We start from the raw sequence: 12,656 nt of genomic DNA, 5'->3' as shown, positions 1-12,656 counted from the left end.
TTTATGTGCAGCAAATATCTTCTCCTAATTGTTAGGTTATTTTACCTTTGTTAATGTTTTTATGTATAATTTTCATATAAAATTTATAATTTTAATTATTTATGTTTGACTAAATTATATAATTTGACTAAGTTTATGTCTCTCCTATATCTAGTTAACAAACTCTTTCCCATCCATAATATCATCATAATATCATATATTGTTATATTTCTTGTGAAATTATGATAAATGTTTTAGGTTGGACTTTCCTAAAAGCAAGCCCTTAGACAATGATTAGATTGTGACAAGTTTTATGTGGGAGCCGAATCCAGACAGCACTGATAGAGAAATAAGAATGTGAGCAGGGAAACGGAAGAAACTGATAAAAGGATGTGTTTTCAAATAGGTTATAGCTCTGGGTCACTGTGGCTCAATCCCTCTGGGAAACCCTAGAAGACGGTAGAATTTGACAGTTATCCTTTCTGAGGGGCAGAAATGGGATGGCCAACACCCATCTGTCATTGGCTGAGGGCAGCGCTCAAGGGTATTAACTTGGAGGCATTTCCTTCCCACCCTGCTACAGGTGAGTGAAAACCCGCAGATAGAGTCCAGATGCTTCCATAGGACACTTTGGCATGTATTGAAATTTGATGCCCAGGGAATATAGATGGTGTGTCCACAGCATCTGCTAAGATATTTGAAATTTATTTTTATGTATTTTGTGAACTAGGGATCAAATTTTATCTTTTTTAATGTGGATAACCAAGGTTTCTCACTTATTTACTCAATACTTCTCTTTCTTGCTATGAAGTTTCATTTTGGCCATAAACCAGCTTTCCAGACACATATGGGCATGTTTCTGGGCTCTTGGATCTGTTCTCTTGGTCTGTTTTTTTTTTTTCCTAACCTTTGCCAATTCCTTAGATTTTAGTTAATATATCTCTATAATGTAGTTGAAAGTTCAAATAATCAAATATTTCAAGCACAGACAAAAACAGAGAATACATATAATGCACACACATATTTTTTCATCTCTTTATGCTTCTTCAGTATTTTCTTGGCTGCCCTTTCCAAGAATGATTTTTAGGATCTGTTTGATAAGTCACACATATGCACACACACACACCCACACACACACGAGTTACAATTTTGATTGCAATTATATTAATTGTAGAGAGTAATGTGATGAGAATGACATCTTAAATATTTAATCTTATCATCCAGGAGAAAAGTCTTTCTTTCTTTGGTTTTCAAATATCTCATTATTTCTCCATAAATATTTTGCCCTTGTTGTTTTAAAATTAATTCCTACTTATTTTAGAGAGTTTTGCTTACTCTTGTTAATGGGATGATTATATTAAATTACCCAATAGGTTTCTGTTGGTCTAAAGGAATGGTCTGTGCCCAGGAGCTGTGCTGAAGTCTGTTGTTAGGAAAGAATATGAATTTTCTTGTATTTTCATTGAAGATAATCATATCATCTGTAAATTAATGAATGTGTTTCTTCTTTTTTATCCCCACAGAATATAGTATTGTTTTCTTAACTTATTGCAATATCTGATATCTTTAGTTCAATGTTAAACAAAGAGGTAATAGTTGACATTCTAGAGTGACAGCTGACCATTTATCATTCTTTTCATATTGGGTTGTGTTGGAATCGCTGTGTCAGATTAAGAAAGCTTATTTTATTTCCTTGTTTGCTAACATTTATTTTTGCATGGAAAATATTTTAAATTTTCTAAAATTCTTTCTCTACATCTCTTCACATGATTATATATTTTTCTCCCTCTATCTGTTAATGTGGGCACTTTCACTAATAGATTTTTGAAAACTAAACAATTTTTGACTTCCTGGGAAAACTCTTACTTTGTCATAATATAACTAATTTTTTTTATTTGGTTTGCTAATAATTTGGGATTTTCTAAAGCAATCATCCATCATTTTTCTTTGTTCTAATTTTCTTGGGTGGTGGGTATGTGTTAATATTTCTAATTAAAAAAAGAATTGGGTAACTGCTTTTTTTTTTTATTCTCTGGAACCATGTGAAAAAAATGTATGCCGTTCGTTTTTTGAAAGTTTTAAAATTGCGTAGACCTTGTGCTTTTGGGTTAGAAGTTTTCACTAATGATTCAATGAAAGTAATACTTGTAGGTTGTAATTTTAAATTCAGTAAATACTACGTATCTTTTTCTAATGCATTACTTTCTCTGTTTTCATGTATATTGACCGAAAATTATACCATTTAGTCATTGTTTATGCATTTCTACTAAACCGATAATTTTGTTTTCTGTGCATTTCATAATGAAGCTCATTTTCGTTTTATTTTTATTTATCTTTCATAAATATTTCAAAAGTTTCTCTAGTTTATTAGTATTTTAAAATATTTTTTATTTATGTTCTCTATTTTTGTGTGTTCTTTTTAAACAATTTCGGATTTTTTTTCCTACTTTCTTGAGTTAATTGTTTATCATTTACTTTCCTTTTTACCTTAATTCTTGGCTTGGTTATTATTTCCAATTAATCGTATTTTTTTTGTTTTTGTTTTTGTTTTGTTTTTGAGGAAGATTAGCCCTGAGCTAACATCTGCCGCCAATCCTCCTCTTTTTGCTGAGGAAGATTGGCCCTGAGCTGACATCTGTGCCCACCTTCCTCTATTTTATATGTGGGAGGCTTGCCACAGCATGGCTTGATAAGCATTGCATAGGTCTGTGCCCAGGATCTTAACTGGAGAACCCTGGGCCACTGAAGCAGAGCATGCGAACTTAACCTCTATGCTGCCAGCCAGCCCCTCAATTGATCATATTTTTATTGGCTGCATTTTGAACTATAAATATCCTTTAGCTGTATTTCTGTGAGTTTGGATATGACTTCACTGAAATATTCCTTAATTTTCATTATGGTTGCTTTTTTGAACCATGCATTATTTGGTTTTGGATTTTATTTGATTTTTTGTGAGGAAGATTGGCCCTGAGCTAACATCTGTTGCCAGTCTTCCTCTCTTTTGTATGTGGGTCACTGCCACAGCATGGCTTGATGAGTGGTGTGTAGGTCTGCACCTGGGATCAGAGCCTGTGAACCCTGGGCCACCAAAGCAGAGCATGTGAACTTAACCACTATGCCACCTGGCCAGCCTCTCATTATATATTTTATTGACCATACATTTATTGATCCTTTGGGGTCTTGTATTAAATTTTTAATTGATTGAATTTTCTTTATTCCATTCTCCTCTTCTTTTGTTCTGAAGTTATAAAGATTATTACTAATCTTTAGTGTTTTCTCTTAAAATTATAATATTCTCACTTAGAGTAAAAAGTTAATCGTTATTTCTGTTCTTTCCCCTAACAGAGCAAAGATCTTAAAATGCCTTAATTTTGATCATACCTTCCGTCTAATGTTGCTTTTTGCTATTATCTCAGCTTTTTGGAGATAGAATATCTTTATTCTGGACTCTGTAGTTGCCATTGATAGGCCTGCTGCCAATTAATTTTCTTCATTCCTTTGAGTGTAATCTCTTTAAACTTTTGGTTGCTTTAAACATTTTCTCTTCATCTTGAATGATGTACAATTTCATCAAGTGGGTCTAAGAATGAATCTCAATCTGGATCAACGTGCTTCCTCAAGCTGAGGCGTCCAGTTTCTTCTTAGTTATTAGAAATCCTCCGCTAATAGCTCCCAGAAGATTGCTTCTCTCTCGTCCTAATAATAGTCTGTGTCTGGAACACCTATTACATATATATTGGTCTTTCCCTCCCACCTCCATGTCTCTCGCTCATACATTCCATTTCTTCCTCAAAATGAGCTCCATTCTGAGTAATCTCACGGAGCTGTCTTCGAATTCATGACGCTCCAAGGTTTGATGTAACATATTTTGAACTCATCCATTGAGTTGTGAATTTGGCATCATATTTCTCACATTTCTAGAATGTTTCTTTTTCAAATTTGCCAATTTAAATCTACAGTTGTCTTTACTGAATCTATTATTCTATATATGCAGTTGTTTTAAACACAAATATTTTGGTTGATCTAAACATGATTCTGTCCTCTCGAGTTCATGTAGGTCTAATTATTTTGATTGTTTGTCAGTATAGACCATATGCCGTGGTGATTTGTTTACTTGTATGGTTGAATGTTTCTTTTTGTGACCTTACCCCCAGTGAATTTCTTTTTCTGCAGAAGTCTCCTGCTTCCTGAGCCGAAGGAGGATCCCAGTAGAGAAGTTCCACATTTGTTTCTCTTAAGAACCCAGTGATTCTACCAATCTGGAACAAGTTTTTTATGTCAATTTTTCAATCTAGCATCTATTGCTTCACAGTTTGTATAAAGTAGGTTTCAATCTGTACATAATAGTGGTTTCCATTTCCGGCCAGAGTCAGGGCAGATGAAAAACTTCCTTGTTGCTTCCCAGAGTCTGGAGGTGGAGGGTCTCTAATCTCTCCTTTAAGGGAAGACTGCTGGGATTTCAGTTTTGCACAGGTGTGTCTCTTCCCGCAACCTGTCTGGTGCAGAGAGAGGTTTACACCTGGTGGACGTTAACACCTCGCTCCTAGCCATGAGGCCTATGTCTCAGTCTATACCCTTTGCAGCCCTGGAGGCATCAACTCTCATGCTTACAGCTCTGGCTTAGAGCTTCTCCCTTCCTTTCCAGCACTTAGGGACTTTTCTTTCTTTCTTTGAGTATATCTATGTATATAAAATAAATGTTTATTATATTTTATCTGACATTTCTATGTATTATGAGTTGGCCTCGGTTCAGTCTGCCATGTTGCGGTAAATTCTAAAGCACATTTTTTTTTTTTTTTTTTTTTTTTTAGGAATGTCTGCCACATATCTGGGGACTCTGCTGTGAAGTGAAAAAGCAGGGGTTTTATTTTTTTCTGGTAACTTAGGCAACAGAACAGGTGCTAGAATTTTCAGAATTTCCTTTCTCTCTTTAAAGAGTTTTCAAAAGAAGCAGTGAAGTTGGGAACTTCTTCGATTTGCCTTTCCTGAGAAATCCTTGAATTGAATAGTGAATATGAGACACAGGTTCCGAGGGTGATAAAGGGGGTCTGGGCCACTGATGCTGGGCCCCTTTTTTTGCATCAACAAAAAGAAATGCATAAAAATAAGCTAATTAGTCATGGCTGATATGAGATGCACTAAAAGGAAATCTTACTTTTTTCTAATATGAGATGTGTTAAAAGGAAATATTATTTTTCATAGGAATTCTGTGCTAATCAACCTATATCTTTGAAATGGGGAGAAAATTTACATCTAAGTCTGAGAAACCACAATATGATCTACTGATAAGGGACACATGAATTCATCATCACTGCCTTAGAATTTTACTATTTATGATTTATTTAAATTGTTGAGAATGGGACATTTTTATCTAGTCCCTGATTTTTCTTCCTCCCAACAAGACTCATATTGTCTCTTTACATACACAGCAGCATGCATTCAAATACACACACACACACACACACACATGCACAAGCACATCCAAAACGAGGAAGGGAAAGATTATTTCTATATTATTGAGATAGGAAGAGTAATTTTGTTTTCATCTGAATTCTAGTATAAATTTGAGATTACAAGGGATGGAGGAACATGGAAAGAGTTGGGATGAAGGAAGGAAAGTGGCAGACGAAATATTAGGTTGGACTTGCAGTGTCCTTTAAAAGGGAGTCTTCTGGTAAAAGGAAATAGAAATAATTATGGGTTGACACATTACAGAAAATAGGGGATGTGAAATACAAATAAGCTGACCCAGCTTTAGTTTTTAAAATCATTTTGACAGGCTATGTCATAAAAATGTCATAAACATGGTCCACTCCATTGCAGTGAATCCCTAAATGTCCCCAACATGCCAGGTGAAAACTACCAATTTAAAGGGAGTGAAGTCACATCTTGACAGGAGTTCTTTCTTATTCCTGAATTGTATCTCCAGTGAACATGACTTTGAGGAGTTGTTCAGTTAATGGCACATTTACCACCAGATGATTAAGTTACAAATGAAGATACAGAGTTAGAGAAAGGAGGAAGAATTAATATGTTCACTACCCATGACTCATGAATAATTATTCACAAAGGGGGAGAGGAAATGACATTTAATGAACACCTATTATGTGTAAGGTATCTTCCTAGGTCATTTATAATGAGACAATAGGTACTTACAAAGATAATTAGGGTCTCCCCTCACAATCCAGCCTCAATGGTCTGAAAACCACTATGCTCTTGGAGATTTATGTTACATTTTGTGAAAAGGCCCATCGAATAGAAATAAATCACTGATGTCTGATAATAGTAGATTTTACCCTTCATTTATAAGTGTGCTTGCCATATTAAGCGTAATAACTACATTTTAAAATATCTGAAAAGAAAAAGTCATAATTCTACCACTTGAACATAACTACTATAAGAGAAACTTTTTATCTACACACAAGATATCCCTTGATAATCTAAAGACATGAACACATTTTAGTAGAAAGTGTGTCAATTGCTCAGATTTTCTTTACAGTCCACCTTTCTTGCTGCCATAGCGCATATGTGAAATAGATGGGTACAGCAATGATTTACAAGGTTCACATGTGGTTCATGGAAAATCTAGGTCATCTCTCAATATCAGGATGCTAAATTGCGTATAAAGGAGGTCAGCTCTCCTGCACTGCTGATTTGCAGCACCATGACAGCCTGCTATTTGCCTCTTAAGAGTTAAATTGTATCCGCTAATCCTAGCTTTTAAGCAGCTAGAACTGACATTGCTTAATTTGCTTGTAACCCTTATAACAGACTTTTAGCAGAGGGTATTGGTTTTTGCGCTGGATTGAAAACTGGCAGTCCCATAGGAAATTGACTAAAACTATTATCATAGTTAAGGTTGCCTATCATTCTAATTATAATTCACATCCAATAATGAACACCTTGTTCAATAATATTTAATTCAAATCATGATGCTGAGTATAAAATTACATATCGAGAGAATTCATTAGAAGTTTCAAAAGTAAGCTGAGTAAATGTGCCTCGGAGAATGTATTTGATGAATTTGTAAAAGTATTTAAATTAGATCTGTAAAGTATTATGAAAAATTCACAAGGGATGCACAATTAGGCGAATAAGCTCTTCAAGGCCAGGAGCTGCTGGGCATTCATTGTAAAATGCTTTCTGATATATTGTTTATGCAAAGTAGAGATATGGGAGGGGGCAGCAGTAATATACAACAGAGCAGAAATGCAGCAGAGGTGATGGCAAAAGTAATTGAATAGAAAATAAGTAATTCCATCATAATTAGTTCTCTAGCCTTTGCCTACGTATTATTCATATGTCACTGAAGTATTTTAATATGGGACAAATGGTTTTTTAATTTATGAATGTTTTATAAAGTCCATAATGTATGAGGTTCATGAATTGCTCATTCATAACCAAGTACTTTTTCAAACTATTGTGTGTACGTCAGACTATGTTGAATGTACAATTATGTAATTTATAACACTTAAACTGGTTATATCTTAGTGATTTTATCTGAATATATGGATGATATATGAACTTGTCCGCTTTTATTTGGTGTGCTCATTACTATATAACTAGGGTAATTTTAAAATCAAATGAATTTATCTGTTGGTTCATGCATTTATTCATTTGTGGGTTCATTTCTTTTATTCAACATTTATTGAATGGTAACTAGATTCTAGACGTTATGCTTGATTGGTGGTAGGGACCCAGTGAGGATCAAGAAGAAAAATGATCCACTTTCTTTTTTTTGTTTCATTTTTTTTGTGTGTGTGAGGAAGATTGGCCCTGAGCTAACATCAGTGCCAGTCTTCCTCTATTTTATGTGGGATGCTGCCACAGCATGGCTTGACAAGCAGTGCTAGGTCCACACCCGGGATCTGAACCTGCAAACTCTGGGCCACCAAAGTGAAGCACATGAACTTAATCACTATGCCACTGGGCTGGCCCCACATTCCACTTTCTAATGGAGTTTATATCCTAACAGTGGAGAGATTCATCTTGTAAATACCCTCAATAATAGTGCAACATTGGGAAATAAAATAAATTCTTTAAAGCAGGAGTCAGGAAACATTTTCTGGGAAAGACCAGATAGTAAATATTTCAGTCTTTGCCAGCCATACAGGCTCTGTTGCATCTACTCGACTCTGCAGTTGTAATGCAGAAGCAGCATAGACGTATATTTATAAATGATTGAGTGTGGCCAAAAGTTTATTCCAATAAAACTTTGTCTACAAAACCAGGTGAGAGTCTGAATTTGGCTCATGGATTGCAGTCTGCCAGTCTCTGCTCTAAAGAAAAGAATTGCAGCCCATGAAAGGACGAAAAATGAACTTGTTCAAGAATGAGCAAGGGGGAGGCAGTGAAATTTTTACCAAAGAAGTGACATTTAAGGTGAGATGTGGACAATTACTAGAAAATAACTAGATGATCTGTGGAGGAAAGTTTTTAAAAGATACCTGGAGCGCCATGTTGCAGGAAATAGACACTTACCCCATGAAGTTTACACTGTTATTCCTCCTTTACAAATGCGGAAATTAATGCTCAAGGGAGCAAAGTGTCTTAGCCCATGGCTTAGCTCAGATTCCAATCTATATTGTTCAGATTCCAAAATCTCATCTTTCCATTTTACCACCCTGCCTCATTGAGTGTAATACACAGACATATTTAAACATAATTCCTTTTCTCTTAGGAGTTTGCGATTTATTACAAACTCTTTTGGACTTACATTTATAGGGTAGAATAAAGTTTTTAAACTTATTTTTGGCAAACCTTCATAATTTCCTGATGTGACAAAGACCAGGAATAGATTCACGAGGGGATGTTCACAGGAAACTTTCTAAAACGCATTTGTTATAGTCCACCAGTGGTTCCTATGCACTTAATATATCACAGAGCAGCTTTATAGAGGGGCAGACCCCGCTGGTTATTTTAGAATGAACCTTGAGCCCTAGTGTCTGGGATGTGATTTATTGATTGCTATAAGGCAGAGCAATGAGAGATTTACAGGGTTGAAGTAAAAAGAGAAAAATAAATATCTTTTGGCTAGCAGCAGAGTTAATACACTGGAAGAAATGTACTTGTGTTTTTATACTCCATGAATAATTAAATATGTTTTATAAGCATGAAGATATACAGATGTGGGTTTTCTTGTTATAGTTTACATTTTACGTTCTTGTCTCAACTCTGGGTCTAATAAGTGCCTCTATGCACAGTGATTGGTCTTATCCCTGATGGACTGAATGCCATTTTATAGTGTCCAAACATTCTGTGAACTCTATCTGAAGTGCTAGGTAAGACTTTGTTTCAAGATACACTTAAGTAAAATAAAAATTTAAAAAATGCAATAAAAAACCGAATGATTTGTTAATATTTATTTTCTGTAAGAATTACATAACATTTCAATATAGTATCTTTAGCTGACACATTGAAAAAGAAGGATTACATCTAAACAGAATCAAGAAAAATCTGATTCCCATAATTAAGGACATGGAAAAGAAGACAAGAAAATGGCTTTCTCCTTTTATAATGTACAAGCCGGCCTAAATACATGCCTGCGATGAGGTTAGATTGACTTTAAAGCGACCATCGCTTTTATTCAATTTGATCAGAAAGAACTTAGATGCGTATGGATAGGAACTAGGAAAGGAGCCATAAATTCTAAGAATTGTCATTTTTCTAGTTAATTCTACAACTGAAATGAGGTTTTTCTTAGCTGTTAGGAAAGAAAAGGGCTATTAACTAGGCATTAACAAGCAATTTCCAGTTCAATTTTGCAGATAAAAATGTTTGATTAAAGATAGTGTCTGTAGATATTTAGAGGCATTACCAAAACCAAATGTCAAACTTAAAGGGAATTTCTTATTACAAGATTTTCTCTTGTCTATTTTCCTCTAAGTTTTCATGATACAGTTAGAACTCCTTTTAGGCAGGAAGTATTTAATGAGCGTCAATTAATAAGGAAAAAGACACTGAAATCTCTTCTTCCGTGATGGGCATTTTCTCTCCAATTAAGAGAAAAATATTCTCAAAGATCCAGTATGTATAAAATACAAATATATAACAAAATATCAACACTACAACATTTAAGTTTATAGAAGAGAAAATTATCTTATTCCTTTTTTTGCATATTGTTTTACTACTTTTGACCAAACATTTGTTTCAGGTCACTAATATGACATTTGTTTCAGACGCAGTGTTATCTTTTCTTACAGAGATAATTTTGTTAATCTATAAACTATTCATTGACTCCCTTGAGATGATTTCCAGTTGTGAAAATGGAATGCCAATCTCTAAATATCATTACATTTTCCAGAAACTCTGACACACTTGATAATGCTTTAGGAAGCCAAACTGGTTTTGGAAAACAAACAAAAAGATGACGTTAGTTACAAGTAGCATTTTCAGTCTTCAAGCATTTCACCAGTAACTCATGAATTCCATGAAAATTGTGAAAAATGGTCCTAAATATCCATGACAAAATCTTTTATGACTTGAAATATATAATGCGTTAATCTAAGCTGTTCAAAAAAAAAAAAAAAAGCCTTTTCTCAGTAGGTTTTATCCCTCTATATTTTCATTCCTGGATAGGTTTACTTAATTGTATGAAGTTGGATTACAGTCAGTCATAACAGAATTAGCAGCGACACTGAGCTATTCAGGGGATGGGGCCATGTCTTGCTCATCTCTGAGTAAACGATGTTTCTCCTTAAGGAGAATTAACATTTGTTCTTGTCTCTCTGGTTGTACCTAACAGCTACTAACTGGCATAATAATAATAATGCTATACTCTGTGTTTGCTAGAGGTAGATACTGACCATCCTTCAATCTTGCAAAGGAAATTTCCATAGATGTAGTTGAAAATGTTTAAGACACTGTCTTTAATCAAACATTTTTCTCTTTGGGTAAATTGTAGTTGAAAATAGTTAAATGCAATTTCCTTTGTAAATGTAAACCTTTGCTAATTATATGGCGAATGCCAATTTCTCTACATGAGAGATTTTGTAGAAAACTTGGTAAACCAAACAATAAAATGACTCCGTTTCTTCTCTTGAAATAAAATTCTTAGTCCCCAAGACCAAAATACGTACTGTTATCATTGGATTTCCTTATCTTTTCTTTCCCATCTCGAAGCTGTAATAAGTCAATAAATCAATTTCAGATTCATTCCTATTCTTTTCTGTGTTGTCAGGCTAGATCCCCCCCGCCCCCCCCCCCCGACTTTGAATAACAGCTAATTTATATTAGGTGTATTGTCACAACCTGGTCCATTGATAGCTTCAATGAAGCACATTTCCAAGTATCCACATTCTTGTGTAATCCCTATAATTTAGAATAAAATGTGCCAGAAGTGACAATGTGACACTTAAAAATGCCTGGCTTCTTTTGCCTTTACCCTCTTGGGTTCCCTGAGCCATCATGTATTTTATTGGAGAGACACCACTTGGAGACACTCTATGGAGTTACCACATGGAGAGAGAGACGGGAGAAAGAGAAAGGTCCCAGACACCAGTGGACTCACCAGCTAAATGCAGACACACAAATGAAGATCAGCAGAAGAACCACCTGGCTAAGTTCAGCCTAGACTGATGACTTATAATCAAATAAAATGGTTTTTGTTTTAAACCACTAAGTTTGGGGATGGTTTTGCATCAACAGATAGCCCAGAGAAGTATGAAGAAAGACCTGAAGGATGAATAAAAATTAGCTCATCCTGAGGACAGAAGGGACTCATTGCACTCAAAGGAAACAACTTATGCATCATTCTGTGTGGGAAAAGAGACCTATGTCTTTGAGTAAATGAGAAACAGAGAACGAGAGAGGGAGATGGAAAAGAGAGAAAAGAGAAAAAGAAAGAGAGGAAAGAAGGAAGGAAGAAAAAGGGAAGAAGAGTAGGAGGGAAGGAGAGAGGAAAGGAGGAGGGAGAGGGAGAGAGAGACGTTGAGAGAATGAGCAAGCAAATAGCTAGCGTGACTTGAATTTAGTTAGTGACAGGCAGTGATCCAAGATGAAGCTAGGGAGATAGGGAGGGATCAGATCATACGGGGTTCTGTAGACTGTGTTAAGGATTTTAGATTCAAAAGAAATTCTAGGGTTTTAAGCAGAGGACGAAACATAAGGCATCTGTGTTTTAAAAATATGACTTTAGTTACTGTGTGGAGAATGGATGGACGAGGGCCAAGGGCTAAAGCAGAGAGACAAATTAAAAGGATATTGCAATATTTCAGGTGAGAGATGACAGTGACTTGGAATAGGATTATAGCTGGACAGGTGGGGTGAAGTAGACAGATATGAAACAGATGTTTTAGAAAATTAATCAAGTGATTTTTTAAAAAATGAATTGAATATGGGTGATGAGGGGGAGAGAAATGTGAATGATGACTCCTTGATTTCTGGCTTGTGAAAATAGTTTCACAAAGGTACAATTTACTGAAATGCAGGGCCCTGGAATAGAATAGATCTAGGACAGGTGTTTAGGGAAATGGTGACTCAGTGTTGAGATTTAGCCCCGTTCTAGCTATTTGAGGTGTCTCTGAGGGAGCAAGTAGAGATATCAAAAAGGCACTTGGATATACTAATCTGTGACTCCCAGGAGAGCTCTGAGGTGGAAACATGTATGTGGGTGATGGGCATATAGATGGAATTTAAAACCAATGGAGTTGAAATAATGCTCTAGAGAGGGGTGTGTA

The 12,656-nt window shown here is 35.3% G+C and overlaps 1 protein-coding gene across 1 annotated transcript in view; it reads left to right on the top strand.

Annotated features, from left to right (window-relative positions):
• Nucleotides 1–12,656, top strand: part of TENM3 (teneurin transmembrane protein 3) — a 2,420,957-nt gene that overhangs the window by 911,207 nt on the left and 1,497,094 nt on the right. The window lies entirely within an intron of this gene.

The sequence above is a fragment of the Equus przewalskii genome, chromosome 28 (genome assembly GCF_037783145.1).
Source record: "Equus przewalskii isolate Varuska chromosome 28, EquPr2, whole genome shotgun sequence".
In the NCBI taxonomy this organism is placed as follows: Eukaryota; Metazoa; Chordata; class Mammalia; order Perissodactyla; family Equidae; genus Equus; species Equus przewalskii.
This window is presented reverse-complemented; position numbering and strand designations above follow the sequence as displayed.